This window comes from Pelophylax lessonae, assembly GCF_965119305.1.
Source record: "Pelophylax lessonae genome assembly, chromosome: 1".
Taxonomy (NCBI): Eukaryota; Metazoa; Chordata; class Amphibia; order Anura; family Ranidae; genus Pelophylax; species Pelophylax lessonae.
In genome coordinates, this window is record NC_138768.1 from 772,482,083 (window position 1) to 772,507,030 (window position 24,948).

The 24,948-nt window shown below is 46.4% G+C and overlaps 1 protein-coding gene across 1 annotated transcript in view; it reads left to right on the forward strand.

The window, feature by feature from the left end:
* The window catches only part of SEL1L3 (SEL1L family member 3), a 155,599-nt gene that overhangs the window by 58,485 nt on the left and 72,166 nt on the right, over positions 1-24,948 (forward strand). The window lies entirely within an intron of this gene.

Consider the following 24,948-nt stretch of genomic DNA (forward strand, 5'->3'; position numbering starts at 1 on the left):
CTCAGCTATTACAGCTCGAGCTGAATTACCACATCTCAATATTCATTACACTGTCCCTCTTTTCCTAAGAAAAGGTGACCCACCACATTAACAAGGCCGCGACAAGGGGAGGGGGGGTTGGGTGAGCTCTGCAGCTTGTCCTTTTTCCGCGACGTCTGGCACAAAATTCATGTCAAGACCCCCTTTTTATAAGCCCCCTGGGGGGTTTCCAGCAGTTTCTAGCCCTTTCTATGGTTCCCTATCTATCAGGTACAAGGCTCCCTCAGAGACCACACCCTCACCTGAAGGGGAAGACTTGAGACCCTAATAGCTGCGGTGGTCCCATAAGGAAAAGGGGGGCCTTGAAACTGCTATCCCCTTTTTCTCACAATCTTACAGTTGTCACTGGAACATAGGATGTGAAGAAATCTTCCTTTAGGAACTGACGGTGTTTAACTCCTTTCCCTCTCTATCCAAAACTAAAATAATTTTTTGGGCTATACCTGTATTGTCATGTGTGATTTGATACCTAATACAGATTGAAAGTGGAATGCAAGGCAAACAGCTAAATATGCTTTTAACCACTTAAGCCCGGAGGATTTGGCTGCTCAAAGACCAGGGCCTATTTTGCGATTCGGCACTGCGTGACTTTAACGGACAATTGCGTGGTCGTGCGACCCTGTACCCAAATTAAATTGACGTCCTTTTTTTCCCACAAATAGAGCTTTCTTTTGGTGGTATTTGATCACCTGTGCGATTTTAACTTTTAAAAAGAGCAACAATTTTGAAAAAATGTTTTTCAAATTTTTTTATATGAAATTCCGAAAAAAGAAAAAAATTTCAAAATCAAAATGTTTTAACATTTTAGGCCAATTTGTTTTTTGCTACATATTTTTGATAAAAAAAATCGCAATAAGCGTTTTTGGATTGGTTTGCGCAAAAGTTATTGCGTTTACTAACTACGGGAAAGATTTATGTAATTTTTATTGTTTTTTTTTTTTTTCTAGTAATGGCGGCGATCTGCAATTTTTTTTTTTTTTGCTGGACTGCGACTTTGCGGCGGACAGATCGGACTGACTGACATTTTTGACACTTTTGGGGGTACCAGTGACATTACTACAGTAATCAGTGCTATAAACACTGTTATTGTAAAAATTACACTGGCAGGGAAGGGGTTAACTTAGTGATCAAGGGGTTAAGTGTGTCCCTAGGGGTGTGATTCTAACTGTCAAGGGGTGTGGCTTGTGATGTAACCACAGAGACATACGATCCTACATAGCAGGATCGTATGATCTCTGCAGTTACACCAGGGAGAATGACAGGCGGCTTTGTTTACATCAGCCGCCTGCCTTTCTCCCTCTCCAGCGGGAGATCGCGAGTGGCCGGCGGACATCGGAGCCGTAGGTCACTCGCGCGGGGATGTCAGGGAAAGAGCGGGGGTGGGAGCGCACCTCCGGCGGTGCGCGTTTGCCTTCAAGAGGTACGTACCGGTACGTCACTTTGCCCAGGAGGGGCTGACTGCCGCCGTATATAGTCGTGCGGCGGTCGGCAAGTGGTTAAATACAAATAGAGTGGGCCCAGTAAACAATATGTGGCAGCAGTACATTTGTGTGCAGAAATGTGCTCAAAATGTCCCTAAATATTGCGCAGTGACAATACTCACTTGGCATTACTGTGCAGGGAGTGATACAGTGAACAGCGAACAGGACGTAATCATTGGGAAGAGAGGGAAGCATAAAGTAACATAGAGCTGGCCGGTACGGACTGGCCAATAACCTGTTGTCTTCCTCCTCCCCTATGCTCAGCCAGTGTTGCCAACCTACCAGATTGAAATTTACTGACACAACACACAAAATTAACTGGCACTGCCAAGTTTTTAATGACATTTCCAAAAGTTACCAAATTACAGTTTTAAGTGCAAATGTTCATTTTTAGGCTACAAACAAGTACAATATACAATTAGCAACGTGATTTTTAGGTAGATATTAGGGCAAAAAACATATTTACAGTAAAACCTTGGATTGCGAGCATAATTCGTTCCGGAAGCATGCTTGTAATCCAAAGCACTCTTTATATCAAAGCAAATTTTCCCATAAGAAATAATGGAAACTCAGATGATTAGTTCCACAACCATTTATTCATAGGTCCTTCAGTTTATAGTCCATATAAAAAGATTATAGCATTGCGATAGGTTATATAACCATAAAATGTCCATCCACAAATACCTGCTTCCACAAGGGGATTAGATGCAAAATCCAGCAGGAGCTCCAGAGTATCAAAGAGAAGAGAGGCGCCTCAAAGTGTAGCAATATGGTTCAATTTAATGAAGGTACAACATTTAGCAACTCACAGGGTTGATGAATAAAACCGGCATATCTAAGTATGCAGGCATCTGGGGTAAAGCTGTCCACATAGACTATCTTCTGCACCGCCGGCTGCCAGTCTGTAATCCTGACCGGGAAGACCACCCTGCAGTAAAGCGATCTGAAAGCGAGGGGCAGTATGGAAGGGATGACGTAGATGGCGGTGCGGAGGATGGTCTATGTGGACAGCTTTAGCCTGGATGCCTGCATACTTAGATGTGCCTGTTCCAATCATCAACCATGTGAGTTGCTAAATGTTGTACCTTCATTAAATTTAACCATATTGCTACACTTAGAGGCGCCTCTCTTATCTTTTATACTCAGCTGTGACTTAAAGCTACTTGTATATCAAGACATCGCTTGTATATCAAGTCAAAATTTATTTGAAAATTTTGCTTGTCTTGCAAAGCGCTCTTAAACCAAGTTACTCTTAAACCAAGGTTTTACTGTATTTTATTTTCGATATAGTAAGTAAGTAGGTCAGGGACAGGACTCAGGAGTAGTGTTGAGCGAACACGGACTGTATTATTCGTGTTCGTACCGAATAATTGGATTTTTTGTACCCGAACACGGACACGGACACTTTACTGTATGTTCGGGTAAAAATCCGTGTTCGGTCGTTTTATTTCCGGGTTTTGCATGCTTTGGCGCTCTTTTCATGGCGGGCTTTCAACAGCCAATCAACAATCGTTTAACTGGTGTGCCTTAAGCCATCCCAGCCATGCCTGCAAATGTCTCAGTAGCTGTGATTGGCCGTCTGAAGCATGTGACCAAGTCTTTATAAGTTCGAGGCAGCCGCAGCGGCGTCATTATGCTGCTTAGATTCAGGGACAGAGCACACATCAACGTGCTGGCTGCTGATTAGGGAAAGATAGGCAGGAAAAAACCATTTGTGTCCGGATAGAATTGAGGGACAGGTCGGAGTGTTTAGGCAGGGCGAGTTGTAGGCATTTTAGGGATAGAGTCTGCTGAATTATATAGGGTCAGTGTCTTCTACAAACTACAATCGATATTGCTGTGTGGGGGGTGGGGTGAATCTGCACTCAATCCTGATCTACGATCTCTTCTCAATCCTGTTAGGGACAGAGTCTGCTGAATTTTAGGGAAACTGTGTTCTACAAACTACAATCGATATTGCTGTGTGGGGGGTGGGGTGAATCTGCACTCAATCCTGATCTACGATCTCTTCTCAATCCTGTTAGGGACAGAGTCTGCTGAATTTTAGGGAAACTGTGTTCTACAAACTACAATCGATATTGCTGTGTGGGGGGTGGGGTGAATCTGCACTCAATCCTGATCTACGATCTCTTCTCAATCCTGTTAGGGACAGAGTCTGCTGAATTTTAGGGAAACTGTGTTCTACAAACTACAATCGATATTGCTGTGTGGTGTGGGATTGGAGATAGGCAGGTGTCAGTGATCCACATCCATTTTTCTGTGTGTGAGCTGCAGTGAACACAATCTTTTTGGGCTGCAGTGAACACAATCTTTTTGGGCTGCAGTGAACACAATCTTTTTGGGCTGCAGTGAACACAATCTTTTTGGGCTGCAGTGAACACAATCTTTTTGGGCTGCAGTGAACACAATCTTTTTGGGGTGCAGTGAACAAAATCTTTTTGGGGTGCAGTGAACACAATCCTTTTTGGTGTGCAGTGAACACAATCTTTGTGGGGTGCAGTGAACAAAATCCTTTGTGGGGTGCAGTGAACACAATCTTTTTGGGGTGCAGTGAACAAAATCCTTTTTGGGGTGCAGTGAACAACATCCTTTTTGGGGTGCAGTGAACACAATCTTTTTGGGGTGCAGTGAACAAAATCCTTTGTGGGGTGCAGTGAACACAATCTTTTTGGGGTGCAGTGAACACAATCTTTTTGGGGTGGAGTGAACAACATCCTTTTTGGGGTGCAGTGAACAAAATCCTTTTTGGGGTGCAGTGAACAAAATCCTTTTTGGGGTGCAGTGAACAAAATCATTTTTGGGGTGCAGTGAACACAATCTTTTTGGGGTGCAGTGAACACAATCTTTGTGGGGTGCAGTGAACACAATCTTTTTGGGGTGGAGTGAACAACATCCTTTTTGGGGTGCAGTGAACAACATCCTTTTTGGGGTGCAGTGAACACAATCTTTTTGGGGTGCAGTGAACACAATCTTTGTGGGGTACAGTGAACAGAATCTTTGTGGGGTGCAGTGAACACAATCTTTGGGGGGTACAGTGAACACAATCTTTGTGAGGTGCAGTGAACACAATCTTTGTGGGGTGCAGTGAACACAATCATTGTGGGGTGCAGTGAACTCAATCTTTGTGGGGTACAGTGAACACAATCTCATACTGAAGGTTTGAGGGTGCTGCCTGTTCCATACTCCCCCTACTCCTCATCTAGCCTTTTAGGGGTACAAACAATAGTAATTGGGGCCTAGTGTGGTTGTGTACGTGTGATATACATACACTTTTTTGGGATCATATTTTCTATTCCGCTATTTAATCAAAAACCTTTGGGGATCAGTTAAATTGGGGGATAGTCTGTGTTGGTACGTGTGAGAGAGATCCACCTTTCCAAGTTGTTGGGGTTCATCTCATACTTCTGAAGGTTTGAGGGTGCTGCCTGTTCCATACTCCCCCTACTCCTAGCCTTTTAGGGGTACAAACAATAGTAATTGGGGCCTAGTGTGGTTGTGTACGTGTGATATACATACACTTTTTTGGGATCATATTTTCTATTCCGCTATTTAATCAAAAACCTTTGGGGATCAGTTAAATTGGGGGATAGTCTGTGTTGGTACGTGTGAGAGAGATCCACCTTTCCAAGTTGTTGGGGTTCATCTCATACTTCTGAAGGTTTGAGGGTGCTGCCTGTTCCATACTCCCCCTACTCCTAGCCTTTTAGGGGTACAAACAATAGTAATTGGGGCCTAGTGTGGTTGTGTACGTGTGATATACATACACTTTTTTGGGATCATATTTTCTATTCCGCTATTTAATCAAAAACCTTTGGGGATCAGTTAAATTGGGGGATAGTCTGTGTTGGTACGTGTGAGAGAGATCCACCTTTCCAAGTTGTTGGGGTTCATCTCATACTTCTGAAGGTTTGAGGGTGCTGCCTGTTCCATACTCCCCCTACTCCTAGCCTTTTAGGGGTACAAACAATAGTAATTGGGGCCTAGTGTGGTTGTGTACGTGTGATATACATACACTTTTTTGGGATCATATTTTCTATTCCGCTATTTAATCAAAAACCTCTGGGGATCAGTTAAATTGGGGGATAGTCTGTGTTGGTACGTGTGAGAGAGATCCACCTTTCCAAGTTGTTGGGGTTCATCTCATACTTCTGAAGGTTTGAGGGTGCTGCCTGTTCCATACTCCCCCTACTCCTAGCCTTTTAGGGGTACAAACAATAGTAATTGGGGCCTAGTGTGGTTGTGTACGTGTGATATACATACACTTTTTTGGGATCATATTTTCTATTCCGCTATTTAATCAAAAACCTCTGGGGATCAGTTAAATTGGGGGATAGTCTGTGTTGGTACGTGTGAGAGAGATCCACCTTTCCAAGTTGTTGGGGTTCATCTCATACTTCTGAAGGTTTGAGGGTGCTGCCTGTTCCATACTCCCCCCTACTCCTAGCCTTTTAGGGGTACAAACAATAGTAATTGGGGCCTAGTGTGGTTGTGTACGTGTGATATACATACACTTTTTTGGGATCATATTTTCTATTCCGCTATTTAATCAAAAACCTTTGGGGATCAGTTAAATTGGGGGATAGTCTGTGTTGGTACGTGTGAGAGAGATCCACCTTTCCAAGTTGTTGGGGTTCATCTCATACTTCTGAAGGTTTGAGGGTGCTGCCTGTTCCATACTCCCCCTACTCCTAGCCTTTTAGGGGTACAAACAATAGTAATTGGGGCCTAGTGTGGTTGTGTACGTGTGATATACATACACTTTTTTGGGATCATATTTTCTATTCCGCTATTTAATCAAAAACCTCTGGGGATCAGTTAAATTGGGGGATAGTCTGTGTTGGTACGTGTGAGAGAGATCCACCTTTCCAAGTTGTTGGGGTTCATCTCATACTTCTGAAGGTTTGAGGGTGCTGCCTGTTCCATACTCCCCCTACTCCTAGCCTTTTAGGGGTACAAACAATAGTAATTGGGGCCTAGTGTGGTTGTGTACGTGTGATATACATACACTTTTTTGGGATCATATTTTCTATTCCGCTATTTAATCAAAAACCTCTGGGGATCAGTTAAATTGGGGGATAGTCTGTGTTGGTACGTGTGAGAGAGATCCACCTTTCCAAGTTGTTGGGGTTCATCTCATACTTCTGAAGGTTTGAGGGTGCTGCCTGTTCCATACTCCCCCTACTCCTAGCCTTTTAGGGGTACAAACAATAGTAATTGGGGCCTAGTGTGGTTGTGTACGTGTGATATACATACACTTTTTTGGGATCATATTTTCTATTCCGCTATTTAATCAAAAACCTCTGGGGATCAGTTAAATTGGGGGATAGTCTGTGTTGGTACGTGTGAGAGAGATCCACCTTTCCAAGTTGTTGGGGTTCATCTCATACTTCTGAAGGTTTGAGGGTGCTGCCTGTTCCATACTCCCCCTACTCCTAGCCTTTTAGGGGTACAAACAATAGTAATTGGGGCCTAGTGTGGTTGTGTACGTGTGATATACATACACTTTTTTGGGATCATATTTTCTATTCCGCTATTTAATCAAAAACCTTTGGGGATCAGTTAAATTGGGGGATAGTCTGTGTTGGTACGTGTGAGAGAGATCCACCTTTCCAAGTTGTTGGGGTTCATCTCATACTTCTGAAGGTTTGAGGGTGCTGCCTGTTCCATACTCCCCCTACTCCTAGCCTTTTAGGGGTACAAACAATAGTAATTGGGGCCTAGTGTGGTTGTGTACGTGTGATATACATACACTTTTTTGGGATCATATTTTCTATTCCGCTATTTAATCAAAAACCTTTGGGGATCAGTTAAATTGGGGGATAGTCTGTGTTGGTACGTGTGAGAGAGATCCACCTTTCCAAGTTGTTGGGGTTCATCTCATACTTCTGAAGGTTTGAGGGTGCTGCCTGTTCCATACTCCCCCTACTCCTAGCCTTTTAGGGGTACAAACAATAGTAATTGGGGCCTAGTGTGGTTGTGTACGTGTGATATACATACACTTTTTTGGGATCATATTTTCTATTCCGCTATTTAATCAAAAACCTCTGGGGATCAGTTAAATTGGGGGATAGTCTGTGTTGGTACGTGTGAGAGAGATCCACCTTTCCAAGTTGTTGGGGTTCATCTCATACTTCTGAAGGTTTGAGGGTGCTGCCTGTTCCATACTCCCCCTACTCCTAGCCTTTTAGGGGTACAAACAATAGTAATTGGGGCCTAGTGTGGTTGTGTACGTGTGATATACATACACTTTTTTGGGATCATATTTTCTATTCCGCTATTTAATCAAAAACCTTTGGGGATCAGTTAAATTGGGGGATAGTCTGTGTTGGTACGTGTGAGAGAGATCCACCTTTCCAAGTTGTTGGGGTTCATCTCATACTTCTGAAGGTTTGAGGGTGCTGCCTGTTCCATACTCCCCCTACTCCTAGCCTTTTAGGGGTACAAACAATAGTAATTGGGGCCTAGTGTGGTTGTGTACGTGTGATATACATACACTTTTTTGGGATCATATTTTCTATTCCGCTATTTAATCAAAAACCTTTGGGGATCAGTTAAATTGGGGGATAGTCTGTGTTGGTACGTGTGAGAGAGATCCACCTTTCCAAGTTGTTGGGGTTCATCTCATACTTCTGAAGGTTTGAGGGTGCTGCCTGTTCCATACTCCCCCTACTCCTAGCCTTTTAGGGGTACAAACAATAGTAATTGGGGCCTAGTGTGGTTGTGTACGTGTGATATACATACACTTTTTTGGGATCATATTTTCTATTCCGCTATTTAATCAAAAACCTTTGGGGATCAGTTAAATTGGGGGATAGTCTGTGTTGGTACGTGTGAGAGAGATCCACCTTTCCAAGTTGTTGGGGTTCATCTCATACTTCTGAAGGTTTGAGGGTGCTGCCTGTTCCATACTCCCCCTACTCCTAGCCTTTTAGGGGTACAAACAATAGTAATTGGGGCCTAGTGTGGTTGTGTACGTGTGATATACATACACTTTTTTGGGATCATATTTTCTATTCCGCTATTTAATCAAAAACCTCTGGGGATCAGTTAAATTGGGGGATAGTCTGTGTTGGTACGTGTGAGAGAGATCCACCTTTCCAAGTTGTTGGGGTTCATCTCATACTTCTGAAGGTTTGAGGGTGCTGCCTGTTCCATACTCCCCCTACTCCTAGCCTTTTAGGGGTACAAACAATAGTAATTGGGGCCTAGTGTGGTTGTGTACGTGTGATATACATACACTTTTTTGGGATCATATTTTCTATTCCGCTATTTAATCAAAAACCTCTGGGGATCAGTTAAATTGGGGGATAGTCTGTGTTGGTACGTGTGAGAGAGATCCACCTTTCCAAGTTGTTGGGGTTCATCTCATACTTCTGAAGGTTTGAGGGTGCTGCCTGTTCCATACTCCCCCCTACTCCTAGCCTTTTAGGGGTACAAACAATAGTAATTGGGGCCTAGTGTGGTTGTGTACGTGTGATATACATACACTTTTTTGGGATCATATTTTCTATTCCGCTATTTAATCAAAAACCTTTGGGGATCAGTTAAATTGGGGGATAGTCTGTGTTGGTACGTGTGAGAGAGATCCACCTTTCCAAGTTGTTGGGGTTCATCTCATACTTCTGAAGGTTTGAGGGTGCTGCCTGTTCCATACTCCCCCTACTCCTAGCCTTTTAGGGGTACAAACAATAGTAATTGGGGCCTAGTGTGGTTGTGTACGTGTGATATACATACACTTTTTTTGATCATATTTCCTATTCCGCTATTCAATAAAAACCTTTGAGGATCAATTGAATTGCGGGATAGTCTGTGTCGGTACGTGTGAGAGAGATCCACCTTTCCAAGTTGTTGGGGTTCATCTCATACTTCTGAAGGTTTGAGGGTGCTGCCTGTTCCATACCCCCCCTACTCCTCATCTAGCCTTTTAGGGGTACAAACAATAGTAATTGGGGCCTAGTGTGGTTGTGTACGTGCGAGATACATACACTTTTTTTGATCATATTTCCTATTCCGCTATTCAATAAAAACCTTTGAGGATCAATTGAATTGCGGGATAGTCTGTGTCGGTACGTGTGAGAGAGATCCACCTTTCCAAGTTGTTGGGGTTCATCTCATACTTCTGAAGGTTTGAGGGTGCTGCCTGTTCCATACCCCCCCTACTCCTCATCTAGCCTTTTAGGGGTACAAACAATAGTAATTGGGGCCTAGTGTGGTTGTGTACGTGCGAGATACATACACTTTTTTTGATCATATTTCCTATTCCGCTATTCAATAAAAACCTTTGAGGATCAATTGAATTGCGGGATAGTCTGTGTCGGTACGTGTGAGAGAGATCCACCTTTCCAAGTTGTTGGGGTTCATCTCATACTTCTGAAGGTTTGAGGGTGCTGCCTGTTCCATACTCCCCCTACTCCTCATCTAGCCTTTTAGGGGTACAAACAATAGTAATTGGGGCCTAGTGTGGTTGTGTACGTGCGAGATACATACACTTTTTTTGATCATATTTCCTATTCCGCTATTCAATAAAAACCTTTGAGGATCAATTGAATTGCGGGATAGTCTGTGTCGGTACGTGTGAGAGAGATCCACCTTTCCAAGTTGTTGGGGTTCATCTCATACTTCTGAAGGTTTGAGGGTGCTGCCTGTTCCATACCCCCCCTACTCCTCATCTAGCCTTTTAGGGGTACAAACAATAGTAATTGGGGCCTAGTGTGGTTGTGTACGTGCGAGATACATACACTTTTTTTGATCATATTTCCTATTCCGCTATTCAATAAAAACCTTTGAGGATCAATTGAATTGCGGGATAGTCTGTGTCGGTACGTGTGAGAGAGATCCACCTTTCCAAGTTGTTGGGGTTCATCTCATACTTCTGAAGGTTTGAGGGTGCTGCCTGTTCCATACTCCCCCTACTCCTCATCTAGCCTTTTAGGGGTACAAACAATAGTAATTGGGGCCTAGTGTGGTTGTGTACGTGCGAGATACATACACTTTTTTTGATCATATTTCCTATTCCGCTATTCAATAAAAACCTTTGAGGATCAATTGAATTGCGGGATAGTCTGTGTCGGTACGTGTGAGAGAGATCCACCTTTCCAAGTTGTTGGGGTTCATCTCATACTTCTGAAGGTTTGAGGGTGCTGCCTGTTCCATACCCCCCCTACTCCTCATCTAGCCTTTTAGGGGTACAAACAATAGTAATTGGGGCCTAGTGTGGTTGTGTACGTGCGAGATACATACACTTTTTTTGATCATATTTCCTATTCCGCTATTCAATAAAAACCTTTGAGGATCAATTGAATTGCGGGATAGTCTGTGTCGGTACGTGTGAGAGAGATCCACCTTTCCAAGTTGTTGGGGTTCATCTCATACTTCTGAAGGTTTGAGGGTGCTGCCTGTTCCATACTCCCCCTACTCCTCATCTAGCCTTTTAGGGGTACAAACAATAGTAATTGGGGCCTAGTGTGGTTGTGTACGTGTGATATACATACACTTTTTTTGGATCATATTTTCTATTCCGCTATTCAATAAAAACCTTTCTAGGGCAAGATCTTAAATTACAGAAATATGAGGAGACCGTCAAATAAGGGCCGTGGCCTGGGTCGTGGTGCTGCTGGTAGAGCTCCTGTTGCAAGGAGAGGACATGGTCGATCTGTGCCAGCTACACGCACAAGTGAAACACCTTCCTCAAGTGTGAGTAGGCGACAGAACCTGCATCAGTATTTGGTAGGGCATCAAACGCCCCTAGAAGTGATGAGGCCAGAACAAGTTGAGGCGATAGTAGATTGGTTTGCTGCTGACAGTGCCTCCAGTTCCTTCACATTGTCTCCCACCCAGTCTACTGCAGAAAGGTCAGAGTTGGCACCTGCAGCCAATGTCCAACCGTCTTTCACCTCACCCCCTTGCAAATCAGGCCAGCAGTCTGAGCCCCAAGCCATACAGCAGTCTCTTATTCTTTTTGAGGACTCTGTCAGCAGGGTTTCCCAGGGCCATCCACCTAGCCCTGCCCCAGAAGTGGAAGAGATTGAGTGCAGCGATGCCCAACCACTTATTCCTCAAGATGAGTACATGCAAGGATCATCGCAGCACGTCTCCGATGATGACGAAACGCAGGTGCCAACTGCTGCGGCGTTCAGCATTGTGGAGACCGACAAGGAGGGCAGGGGTGAAGACTGGGTGGAAGATGATGTGGAGGACGATGAGGTCCTCGACCCCACATGGAATGAACGTCATGCAGGTGAACTGAGTAGTTTGGAGGAAGAGGCGGTGGTCGCACAGAGCCACCAGCACAGCAGAAGAGGGAGCAGGGTGCAGAAGCGGAGCGGCCGTGCCCTAGACACTACGCCCGCTACTGCCCAACGCAGCAAGGGAACGAGCGCACCAAAGTCAGCTCAAAGGAGTTCTCTAGCGTGGAAGTTCTTTAGAAAATGTGCTGATGACAGGACACGAGTGGTTTGCACCCTGTGCAATCAGAGCTTGAAGCGAGGCATGAACCTTCTCAACCTGAGCACAACCTGCATGATCAGGCATCTAAGTGCAAAGCACGAGCTGCAGTGGAGTACACACCTTCAAAACCAAGAAACGTCTCTGGCTCATCCTGCTTCCTCTTCTGCTGCAGTCTCGGCCGCTCCAGCCACATCTGTAGTGATACCGGCACCTGCCACCCCGCAAACAGACGATCTGTCAGCAACACCACCACCTGGGTCACCAACAACCATCTCCACAATGTCCCGTGGAAGCGTTCAGCTTTCCATCTCCCAAACACTTGAGAGGAAGAGGAAGTACCCCCCTACCCACCCGCGATCCCTGGCCCTGAATGCCAGCATTTCAAAATTATTGGCCTTTGAAATGCTGTCATTCCGTCTGGTGGAGACGCACAGTTTTAAAAACCTTATGTCGGTGGCTGTCCCACAGTACGTCGTGCCCAGCCGCCACTACTTTTCCAGGCAAGCCATCCCTTCCCTGCACAACCAAGTGGGGGAAAAAATCAGGTGTGCACTGCGCAACGCCATCTGTGCCAAGGTCCACCTAACTACGGATACGTGGACCAGTAAGCACGGTCAGGGGCGTTATATCTCCCTAACGGCACACTGGGTAAATGCAGTGGCGGATGGGCCTGAGGCGGATAGCAATTTGGCGCATGTCCTTCCACCACCGAGGATTGCAGGGCGCTTCAGTTTGCCTCCTGTTCCTAACTCCTCCTACTCCGCTTCCTCATCCTCTACCGCCTCCTCATCCGGACAGCGTAACACCTTCACCACCAACTTCAGCACGGCCAGGGGTAAACGACAGCAGGCAGTTTTACAACTTGCCTGTTTGGGGGACAAACCACACACCGCGCAGGAGTTGTGGAGGAGCATGGAACAGCAGACAAATGAGTGGTTGCTGCCAGCGAGCCTCAAGCCCGGCCTGGTGGTGTGCGATAACGGGCGAAATCTCATAGCAGCTCTGGGCCTAGCCGGTTTGACGCTCATCCCTTGCCTGGCGCATGTGCTGAATTTGGTGGTGCAGAGGTTCCTTAAAAACTACCCCGATATGTCAGAGCTGCTGCAGAAAGTGCGGGCCGTTTGTGCGCACTTTCGGCGTTCTCACCCTGCTGCTGCTCGCCTGGCAGCGCTGCAGCGTAACTTCGGCCTTCCCGCTCACCGCCTCATATGTGACGTGCCCACAAGGTGGAACTCCACCTTGCACATGCTGGAAAGACTGTGCGAGCAGCAGCAGGCCATAGTGGAGTTTCAGCTGCAGCACGCACGCGTGAGTCGCTCTGCGGAACAGCACCACTTCACCACCAATAACTGGGCCTCCATGCGAGACCTGTGTGCCTTGTTGCGCTGTTTTGAGTACTCCACCAACATGGCCAGTGGCAATGACGCCGTTCTCAGCTTAACTATCCCACTTCTATGCCTCCTTGAAAAAACAATTCGGGCGATGATGGAAGAGGATGTGGCACAGGATGAGGAGGAGGAGGAGGATGAAGAGGTAACATTTCCAAGGCTTTCAGGGCAGTCATTCGCAAGGGGCTCCGAGGGTGGGTTCCTGCACACGCAAACGCCAGGGACGCAATTGTCCAGCAGGGGCACAGTTCTGGAGGATGAGGAGGATGAGGAGGAGGAGGAGCTGGAGGAGGAGATGGAACCATGTTCACAGCAGGGTGGCACCCAGGCCAGCTCATGGCCATCACTGGTGCGTGGCTGGGGGGATACAGAGGACACGGACCATACACCTCCCACAGAGGACAGCCTTTCGTCGCCTCTGGGCAGCCTGGCACACATGAGCGATTACATGCTGCAGTGTCTCCACAACGACCGCCGAGTTGCCCACATTCTAACTTGTGCTGATTACTGGGTGGCCACGCTGCTGGATCCCCGTTACAAGGACAACGTACCGTCCTTAATTCACTCACTGGAGCGCGATCGCAAGATGCGCGAGTACAAGCGCACGCTGGTAGACGCCATGCTGCTGGCATTCCCATCTGACAGCGGGGCCACAGTGGAAGCACAAGGCAGAGGAGGAGGAGGAGGAGGTCGCCAACGCAACCAGGGCACCGCCAGCACCTCAGAAGGCAGGGTTAGCATGGCCGAAATGTGGAAAAGCTTTGTCAGCACGCCACAACAAACAGCAGCACCAGCAGCTCAGATGGAACGTCTTAGCAGGAGGCAGCATTTTACCAACATGGTGGAGCAGTATGTGTGCACACGCCTACATGTAGTGAATGACGGGTCTGCCCCCTTCAACTTCTGGGTCTCCAAATTGGGCACATGGCCTGAGCTTGCCCTTTACGCCTTGGAGGTGCTGGCGTGCCCTGCAGCCAGTGTATTATCTGAACGGGTATTTAGCACGGCTGGGGGCGTTATAACAGACAAGCGCAGCCGCCTGTCCAGAGACAATGTGGACAAGCTCACGTTCATTAAAATGAACCAGGCATGGATCCCACGGGACTTTTCTGTACCTTATGCAGAATAGCAATGGATACCGACCTTACCCACCCATTGTTCCATTTTTGCTCTTTCTCACTCTTTTGGGGTGTACCCTCATTTAAAATTTGTGAAAAGAAGCAGTGTTGGCTACCTCGTCCTCCTCCTCAGGGCCAGATTAATGTAGGGTCTATTGGAGCTGCAGCTCCAGGCCCCTACCTTTTATATAGGCCCCGGGTTGGCCATATTCACTGTTACCGCTCTTCTGTCACTTGTAAACACAGAAGTCTGGCTTCTATGCTCGCTTCCCCAGGCAGCACCCTCAGAACCTCCCCACACAGCGTGAAGGCCGGACAAGGAGGGACAGTTGGCGATGCATGGATGTGTTTATGGGCTTCAGAGACAGCATCCCATGTTGAATTAGGCATGCATGGCTGCACCCTTCCTCCTCTGGGTGCATGGCAAGGCACGGCCCTAAGGCCCTTCAAAATCCTCAGCACCAAGCCCATGATGCTGTTAATCCGGCCCTGGTCCTCCTCCACCGCCGCTTCCACCTACACCGCCCATAGGTGTGCGCAGCCTATTGCATTAAGGTGTGCACCCCAAAGTTGAAATACACATGCATGTGTTTGCCAGCAGGGAGAGTAATGTATCGGGGCCATGTACCTGTAGGCAAGGAGAAATAGAGCAGAGCAGGTCCCAGGGAGATCTTTCCCATCTCCTCACTGGCAATGCTATGTGCCCTAGGTGATTAGGGTGTGCCCAGGCACACCCAGCACACCCTGTGCGCACGCCTATGTCACCGCCACATCCACCACCACCTCAACCTCCCTCCTACTCCATATGGGCCTCGTCCTTCAGAGATGAAGAAGAACATTGTTTTATTTTTCTGTTTTTTTTTGTTGTTTTAAGTTATTTCCCTATCCACATTTGTTTGCAGAGCACTTGCCATGCTCTTAATTACGTTTTGCTGCCATTTGCAGCACTCTAGCCCTTTCCTTTGGTGTTTTAGAGCCATTTTAGTGCCTTAAAGTTCGGGTCCCCATTGACTTCAATGGGGTTCGGTGTCCGGGAAAAGTTCGGTAAAAGTCCGGGACACGGACCCGGACTTTTTTTTAAAGTTCGGCCGAACCCGTCGAACACGGACATCTAGGTGTCCGCTCAACCCTACTCAGGAGCGCAAGAAATTAGAATGGGCAGGCACACACATGAAATTGACTGTTATCAGTGTCACTGTGAGGGTCAATTTCAAGTGGGCAGCAGCACAGATGATGATGATGACACCTCCCTGACATGGCAGGTTCCCTCCTGAGTCACAGTGACAATCTCTCTCTACGCCAGATGGTCCCCTCAGTCCAAACAGCATTGACAGTCCCGCTCCTAGCTTGCCTTGCTCCCGTCCCACAGACCAGCACACGAGGCTCCGGCCGCACTACTCGGCTCCCTTACACCATGACATCACATGACACACTCGGCTCCCTTACACCATGACATCACATGACACACTCAGGCACCGCCTCCGCCAGACCCACCTCCCCGAACACACTGTAGCAGGCACTAAGATGGTCTCAGTCAGCTCCGGGCCGGAACTGCGCATGCGCAGTTCCAAGCCGAGCGCTGCAGCCATATTTTTTACTGGCAACCTTTTCCTTTTGACTGGCATTTACTGGCAGGAGAAAAGTGCCATTTTTTTATTGTCTGCCAGTAAAAATACTGACAGTTGGCAACACTGTGCTCAGCTAGGCAACAGGAGGAGGCAGCTTTGTACAGACACCAGAAGGAGTCAGCTGAGTGTGTAGATCTTAACCACTTGCCGACCGCCGCACGACTATCTACGTCGGCGGTCAGCCCCTCACAGGCAAACTAACGTAGGGCTACGTTGCTTGCTTGTGAGGGTCTAGGGAGCGAGCGCGCGCCCCCGGAGGCGCGCTCCCGCTCCCGCGTGGTCACGGACCCCCCCGTGCGTGTGACCAGCGGACCCGATGTCCGCCGGCCACTCAGCGATCGGCGGGGGAGAGGGAGAATGTCAGGCAGCTTGTGTAAACAAACTGCCTGTCATTCTCCTCGCTGCAAAGACACTGATCACTCGGATCTAGTATGTAGATCCGTTGATCAGTGTCCTTACAGCTAGAGCCACAGCCAATCACAGTAGAAACCACGCCCCTAGGGACACACACAGCCCCTCCCTTCCAAATAAAGTTAACCCCTTCACTACCAGTGTATTTTTACAGTAACAGTGCATATGTATAGCACTGATTACTGTAGAAATGTCACTGGTAACCCCAAAAGTGTCAAAAATGTCAGTCAAGGGTCCGATCTGTCCGCCGCAATGTCGCAGTACCGCAAAAAAAATCGCAGATAGCCGCCATTACGCGTTAAAAAAAAAACAACAAAAATGACAAAAATCTTTCCCTTTGTTAGTAAACGCGATAACTTTTGCGCAAACCAATCAAAATACGCTTTTTGCGATTTTCTTTACCAAACATAGGTAGCATAAAACAAATTGGCCGAAAATTTTTAAAAATTTTGATTTTTACATTTTTTTTGGGGGGAATTTCATATAAAAAAATGTGAAAAATATTGCTATTTTTGCAAAATTGACGCTCTTTTTTTGTTTATAGCGCGTGATCAAAAAATCGCACAGGTGATCAAATACCACCAAAAGAAAGCTCTGTTTGTGGGAAAAAAAGGACGTCAAATTCGTTTAGGTACGGCATCGCACGACCGCGCAATTGTCCGTTAAAGTCACGCAGTGACGAATCGCAAAATACCCCCTGGTCGGAATGGGGGTAAAATCTTCCGGGGCTTAAGTGGTTAAATGTAGCACAGATATTCGTTTTTTTAAGGGGGCAGAAACTGCGACAGTCCTGTGTCGAATTGAAATATTATAGTTTCTGGTGCACATCATCTGGTACTCTTCAACATTGGTGCACTGTCATTTATTTGGGGCATGTTAGGTGCGCATCACATATGCATCACAAACCATAGTTTATCAGACCCAGTATGTTCAATTTTTAAAAATGTTTTAATTGTTTTCACCAACTCTTATAATCTTATAATCAGCCATTCTCAACCAGCATGTTAAACCCAAAAGGAAACATTTATTATATTGCAGCTTACCACTTCTGATGGCTGCAATAGTTTTTTTCTTTTTTAGGCTTTTCTTTATTTTGTTTTTCCCTGGTGATCCTGCCAGTAATGCCCCGTACACACGTACCGATTGTCGGCCGTAAATATTCGGCCGACGACCGATCGGCCGATTGTAGGCTTGTTAGTATGATGCTTCCGACAGCCGACAGCGCATTTTCGGCCGAACAGAATCTGTCGTGCAAGCATTAAAATTTTTGTTGGCCAACACCAGAACGGCCGATTGTTCGCCAGTCAGTACAGATTTTGGCCGACAGACAGCAGATTTGCAAGACTGGGCATGCTCAGAAAAGAAAAAAAGACAAGGAAAGTTAACCATCACATGACATCACTTCTGCAGTCGGCTGTTGTTGGCCGACAAAATTCGTGTGCAGTCTTTTGCACTTTTCAACAGACACGACAGCCCTCGGACAAAAGACGGCCGATCGTTCGCCCGACGATCGGTACGTGTGTACGGGGCTTTAGTCTATTATTTTTCATCAAAACAAGCTGTCCTACTGATGTAGCAGTTAGGGGGATGAGACAAGCCTAGGATCGCATTTGTGGGGGTCGGGGGCGCTTACAAAATCCCACACCTTTCTGACCCGCAAGCAAAACGCGCTGCATTGTAGCATACACACAAGGGTGCCGTTAATGGCACGCCCAGGCACTGGAAAATGTGGTGAGTTTTCCTGTGTGGTAAACTGTATGGTGCTGCAGTTCCATGCAGGTGCATTCTTAAAAAAGGATCAGGGACCTCTTATCCCATGTTTCTCACAGGTACACACATAAATGTGAACCTAGAATAACACTGACACCTATGTGAACCTAGACTAACGCTTACAATGACCAGCATTTATTTTTATAAAACTTTTATCCCAAAAGGAACAACATTTTCAGTTTTGGGTTTAATACCGCTTTAAGGTACCATAAAGCTGATTACGGTTTTTTATTTTTATGTGTGCCTATTCAGCATATTTATGGGGGTGAACTCTCAAGTTAACACAGTCATCTGCCTGCATGTGAAATTATTTTAGATTGTTTGTTTTTCATTTTTTTAATTACATGAGAAAACTAAATATCCTCGTATGGTTGATTTCCTGTCATATTCTTTATTACGCGTACTTGTTAGCCAAATCTCTTATTTGCACCGCAAACACAAAGGTGCCATTGTGTCATAATATACCAGTGCAGACAGCAAATAACATGCTCAGCTAAGTAATCCTACTTTAAGGATATGTGAATACATACAATTGTTGGGATTTATTGAATCAGTACACAATAATAAAGTAGAACTATTCTGCTGGGTGTGAATGAGCTTGTGACATATTGGGGTTGATTTATTAAAGGCAAATAGTTGCTCCAGAACTTAGTAAATTAGGTACTTCTTTACTTGCACTTGTAATTTCTCACTGCAAAGCATATCCAATCACATGCAAGGAAAATAAAGCAAACAGCATTTTTGCTTGCACATGATTGGATGGTGGTAGTCAGCAGAGCTTCAGCTCATTTACTAAGCTTTGAAGCAACTGCATTTTGCAAAGTGCACAGCCTTTTTTGGCTTTAGTAAATCAACCTCAATGTGCACACTTACTTCACAGTGACCTCCTCCAGTGGTGACAGGTCCAATCTCTAGTTGCCTCTCTTACCAATAATGTTTGAATTTCTAGATTTCCTTAAGGCTGCCACTTACTGCTAACTACTTGGTATATATACAGAAATAATAAGAATATTTGTTCATGCATGCCAGACAGTGCACAGCGTTAGGCAATAACAGGGAGGAGAGTTTTGTTGAAGGGGAGGACTTTTAAGACAAGACAGTTCTTAGCAGCCATGATAAGCGCCCACTATCAGCTGACAGGGCAGAGCTGCAGCAGGCTCTGAAAAAAATCCCTTAGTATTCTTAGTAGCCATGATAAGCGCCCGCTATCAGCTGACAGGGCAGAGCTGCAGCAGGCTCTGAAAAAATCCCAACAATATTGTCAGGATCCACCTACCTACCTGACTGACAGCTGGCTCCGCCTTTCCACCTGTGCCCGCCACCTCACTTCCAGGCGCTGAAGGAGCAGAACAGAGAGCAGTGGATGCTTGGTTCAGACCGAGAACTGAACGATCAGTGATTATGTTTTGCTCATTTCTTGGTCTTGGAACCAACTTGGGACACCTACGACATCACACAGATGCTGAAGCATGGACGTGAGTATGTATGTTTTTTTAAAAGCCCACCCTTTTCTTTTGAGTAAGTTACACATATTTAGGATAATTTAAAATGATTCTAAAGCCTCAGTTTTCTTTTTTAATACTAACCTGCATAAAGCAGCCCCAAGTCTCCTCTTCTGGGATCCCACATTGGCACTCCTTGCTCCTTCTCCCTTCTGAGTGCCCCTGTAGCAGGCCTCTTGCTATGGGGTCACTCGTGCAGGCTTGCTCCTGAGCCAGGCCCTGTGTGTCCATTTACACACACACACAGCACGGCTTGGCTCCACTCCCTTTTCGCAGGATTTTGATTGGGGTGTGTAAAGTGTCAGAAGGGCAGAGGATAATGTCAGTAGGGCAGTGGATGGTGTAAGTAGAGCAATGGTCACTGTCTGTAGGGCAGTGGACGGTGTCAGTAGGGCAGTGGACGGTGTCAGTAGGGCAGTGGACGGTGTCAGTAGGGCAGTGGACAGTGTCAGTTGGGCAGTGGACATGTCAGTAGGGCAGTGAACGGTGTCAGTAAGGCAGTGGTCACTGTCAGTAGGGCAGTGAACGGTGTCAGTAGGGCAGTGGACAGTGTCAGTTGGGCAGTGGACATGTCAGTAGGGCAGTGAACGGTGTCAGTAAGGCAGTGGTCACTGTCAGTAGGGCAGTGAACGGTGTCAGTAGGGCAGTGGACAGTGTTAGTAGGGCAGTGGTCACTGTCAGTAGGTCAGTGGACAGTGTCAGTTGGGCAGTGGACATGTCAGTAGGGCAGTGAACGGTGTCAGTAGGGCAGTGGTCACTGTCAGTAGGGCAGTGAACGGTGTCAGTAGGTTAGTGGACAGTGTTAGTAGGGCAGTGGTCACTGTCAGTAGGGCAGTGGACAGTGTCAGTGGACAGTGTCAGTAGGGCAGTGAACGGTGTCAGTTTGGCAGTGGACAGTGCCAGTAAGGCAGTGGACGGTGTCAGTAGGGCAATGGACGGTGTCAGTAGGGCAGTGGACGGTGTCAGTAGGGCAGTGGTCACTGTCAGTAGGGCAGTGGTCACTGTCAGTAGGGCAGTGGACAGTGTCAGTAGGGCAGTGGACGGTGTCGGTAGGGCAGTGGATGGTGTCGGTAGGGCAGTGGACGGTGTCGGTAGGGCAGTGAACAGTGTCAGTAGGGCAGTGGATGGTGTCAGTAGGGCAGTGGATGGTGTCAGTAGGGCAGTGGACAGTGTCAGTAGGGCAGTGGACGGTGTCAGTAGGGCAGTGGACGGTGTCAGTAGGGCAGTGGACGGTGTTAGTAGGGCAGTGGACAGTGTTAGTAGGGCAGTGGACAGTGTCAGTAGGGCAGTGGACATGTCAGTAGGGCAGTGAACGGTGTCAGTAGGGCAGTGGTCACTGTCAGTAGGGCACTGAACGGTGTCGGTAGGGCAGTGGACAGTGTTAGTAGGGCAGTGGTCACTGTCAGTAGGGCAGTGGACAGTGTCAGTGGACAGTGTCAGTAGGGCAGTGAACGGTGTCAGTTTGGCAGTGGACAGTGCCAGTAGGGCAGTGAACAGTGTCAGTAGGGCAGTGGACGGTGTCAGTAGGGCAGTGGATGGTGTCACTTGGGCAGTGGACATGTCAGTAGGGCAGTGGACATGTCAGTAGGGCAGTGAACTGTGTCAGTAGGGCAGTGGACAGTGTCAGTAGGGCAATGGTCACTGTCAGTAGGGCAGTGGTCACTGTCAGTAGGGCAGGGAACGGTGTCAGTAGGGCAGTGGACAGTGTCAGTAGGGCAGTGGACAGTGTCAGTTGGGCAGTGGACATGTCAGTAGGACAGTGAACGGTGTCAGTAGGGCAGTGGACAGTGTCAGTAGGGCAGTGGTCACTGTCAGTAGGGCAGTGAACGGTGTCAGTAGGGCAGTGGACAGTGTTAGTAGGGCAGTGGTCACTGTCAGTAGGGCAGTGAATGGTGTCAGTAGGGCAGTGAACGGTGTCAGTAGGGCAGTGGACGGTGTCAGTAGGGCAGTGGACGGTGTCAGTAGGGCAGTGGACGGTGTCAGTAGGGCAGGGAACGGTGTCAGTAGAGCAGTGAATGAGTCAGTAGGGCAGTGGACGGTGTCAATAGGGCAGAGGATGGTGTCAGTAGAACAGTAAATGGTGCCAGTAAGGCAGAAGTTGGTCTCAGTAGGGCAGTGGATAGTGTCACAATTTTACCATTTTTATTTTTTATTTTTTAGCAGCCCCCTAATGTCTCACATTTGAAACAGAGAAAAGAGATTGAGGACCCAGTTTTCAATCTCCATCTCTGCAGCCTCAGCTGCATATAATGCTCTGTACAGTGCTTCCTGTTCATACAGTTTACTATGCTTCATTTATGAATGAACATGGTAATGCCCCTTGCACACGAGTATAAAAATTTAGTGATGTTTACTCAGAAACTTGTGAACCCTGTGTGAAAGGGGCCATAAACTGTATGCACAGACCTGAGTAATGTTGCGTATAGGCGAGTAAGGGTGTTTAAGTGTCTAGACAAGTATAGATGAGTAAAATTCTTTTTTGTGTGCATGGGGTCTTACTCATGTTTGCTCAGCTGCGTGCAATGTCCCGTAGACAACAATGCAAGGGAGGAAGGGGGAACCAGGGGGGCTGGGCATCAGGAGGAAGGGGAACCTGGACAGGAGGGGTGGAGGGGGCAACATAGACTGGAACCAATCCCCTTTCCTCCTGCAGCCACTGAATGCTGGCTGGAGGGATAGGAGGAGAAGCCAGCTTCCAGCTGCTGCAGGAGGAAAGGGGATTGGTACCAGTCTATGCTGCCCCCTCCACCCCTCCTGTCCAGGTTTCAGGGGTCAGCAAGAATTGTATGGGTTCTACCTATCACCTGATCATTGGGTTGCCGACCCCTGATTTACAGGGTAGGTAGTATAGGGCTTAGAATGGTGGAGGTAGCAGATTTAAGCTTAGTTGGGTATTAGCGGGAATTCTACTTTAAATATTCAATAATTTGCACTGTGTTTATTGTACCAGGTTTTACCAATTACAGTTCAATAGCACAGCCTGCTTAAAGCAGAACTCTGGCCAAAAATAAGATAAAAGGAATAGCCTATTAAAAGATAAAAAAAAGAAAAGAAAAGAAAAAAAAGCTTTAGCTTTTGCTGAAATATTCTTCTTTAATCAGGAGATTTTAACTGTTGTATTTTTTTGCTGCTGATAGGTGTCTGATGACCAATATTATTCAATCCACTTCATCTGAGCCCCAGGCTGTGACTGGACAGTGAAAGGAGAAACAGCACAGTGATGCTCTCATCCCTCTGTTCATCTACTCTCTTCTCCTATCAGCATGCTCCTTGTCAGCACATAAACTTATAGTCCCCTTGTCCTGCTTCTTGCTGTTACACTCTGACACAAAAAAGTGCAGCTTTGTATTCATTAATTCATGTAGTGTAAAAACCTGCATATGACTTGGTATCAGCTTTTTTCAGTCTCCTGTACAGCAGAGCTTTGGTTTGGAGAAGGAGACACAACACAAGCAACCAGTTTTGGTGTAGTGCTCAAGTGACATGCTGATAGGAGGAGATAGCAGGTTGAGAGAGAGATGAGCTATCTTCTTTCACTGTCTGATCACAGGCTGGGGGAAGGACAAGAGCTGTAAGTGTTCTTTAAGGCTAGGTTCACATCTACAGTATGCATGTGCAATTAAAGTGGATGTAAACCTTCACATATACCCAGTAATGTAAGTAATGTAAGTGAATAGCCTCAGATAAAACAGAGATGAGACAAATATTCTTACATAGGTTTTGTATTTATACATAGATTTAAACATAGATTTGTATATCTACTGTCTTCAGCTTTCTACACTGTTTGGAAAGTGAACATCATGTTAGAATATTTTCTTGCTGTTCCAGCACTGGGTGTGGAGTCTTGCCATACACTGTGTGTGCGCTGATTGGAGGAAAGGCAAACACCCCCCCTCCACATAGGCGGGGAAAGGAAGAAACATGCAGAGCTGTGCTGTGAATAGATCAGCCCTCTGCTAATTTATCTTGATGCACCCACCCCAACACAAATTTCCAGCTGCTTTTATCTCCAGTGTCGGAGAACTTGTCAGAAGTTATCATGCTGATAACAAAGGAACTGAGCAGCAGAAAAACATGGGACTTAAGCTGGATACACACTATACAACTTTTGTTGTCAGATTTCCTTTAGATTTACCTTTTCTATGTAGTGCAAGGGCCTGCCAGATTGCATACAAATTGAAAGTGTTTAGGTTTGACCTCATATTATATGGTTTTGGTAAGTCTTATGGAAAAAAATCTAAAGGAAATTTTATAGTGTGTATGGCCCATTAGAGCTTTGAAGAAAGATTAGTAAACACTACAAATACAGCATCACACAAAAGTGAGTACACCCCTCACATTTTTGTAAATATTTTATCATATATTTTCATGTGACAACACTGAAGAAATGACACTTTTCTACAATGTAAAGTAGTGAGTGTACAGCTTGTATAAGAGTGTAAATTTGCTGTCCCCTCAAAATAACTCAACACACAGCCATTAATGTCTAAACAGCTGGCAACAAAAGTGAGTACACCCCTAAGTGAAAATGTCCAAATTGGACCCAAAGTGTCATTATTTTGTGTGGGCACCATTATTTTCCAGCACTGCCTTAACCCCCTTGAGCATGCTGTTCACCAGAGCTTCACAGCTTCCATGATGACATCACAGAGCTGGTGGATGTTGGAGACCTTGCTCTCGTCCACCTTCCGTTTGAGGATGCCCCACAGATGCTCAATCCGATTTAGGTCTGGAGACATGCTTGGCCAGTCCATCACCTTCACCCTCGGCTTCTTTAGCAAGGCAGTGGTCATCTTGGAGGTGTGTTTGGGGTCGTTATCATGTTGGAATAGTGCCTTGCGGCCCAGTCTCTGAAGGGAGTGGATTATGCTCTGCTTCAGTATGTCACATTACGGTGTACGTTTAAAAAACTGAGAAGTTTTCTCTCAGTTCACTTCTCGGCAATTCTCAGAGAAAAATTATCAACTCTGGCACCCAGTTTAGGTGGTCGAGAACTTCAATTCTCAAAGGGTGATCAGAGGAGAATTTTTTTCTCTGAAAACGGCCGTGATCCCTGTATAACTGGGTGGACTGCCTGTAATCTCACGAGATTTTGTGAGATTACAGTGCCGCCAAGTTTAAAAAGTGAAACCAAATTTTAAAAGCACTCGTAATGACATGTTCTG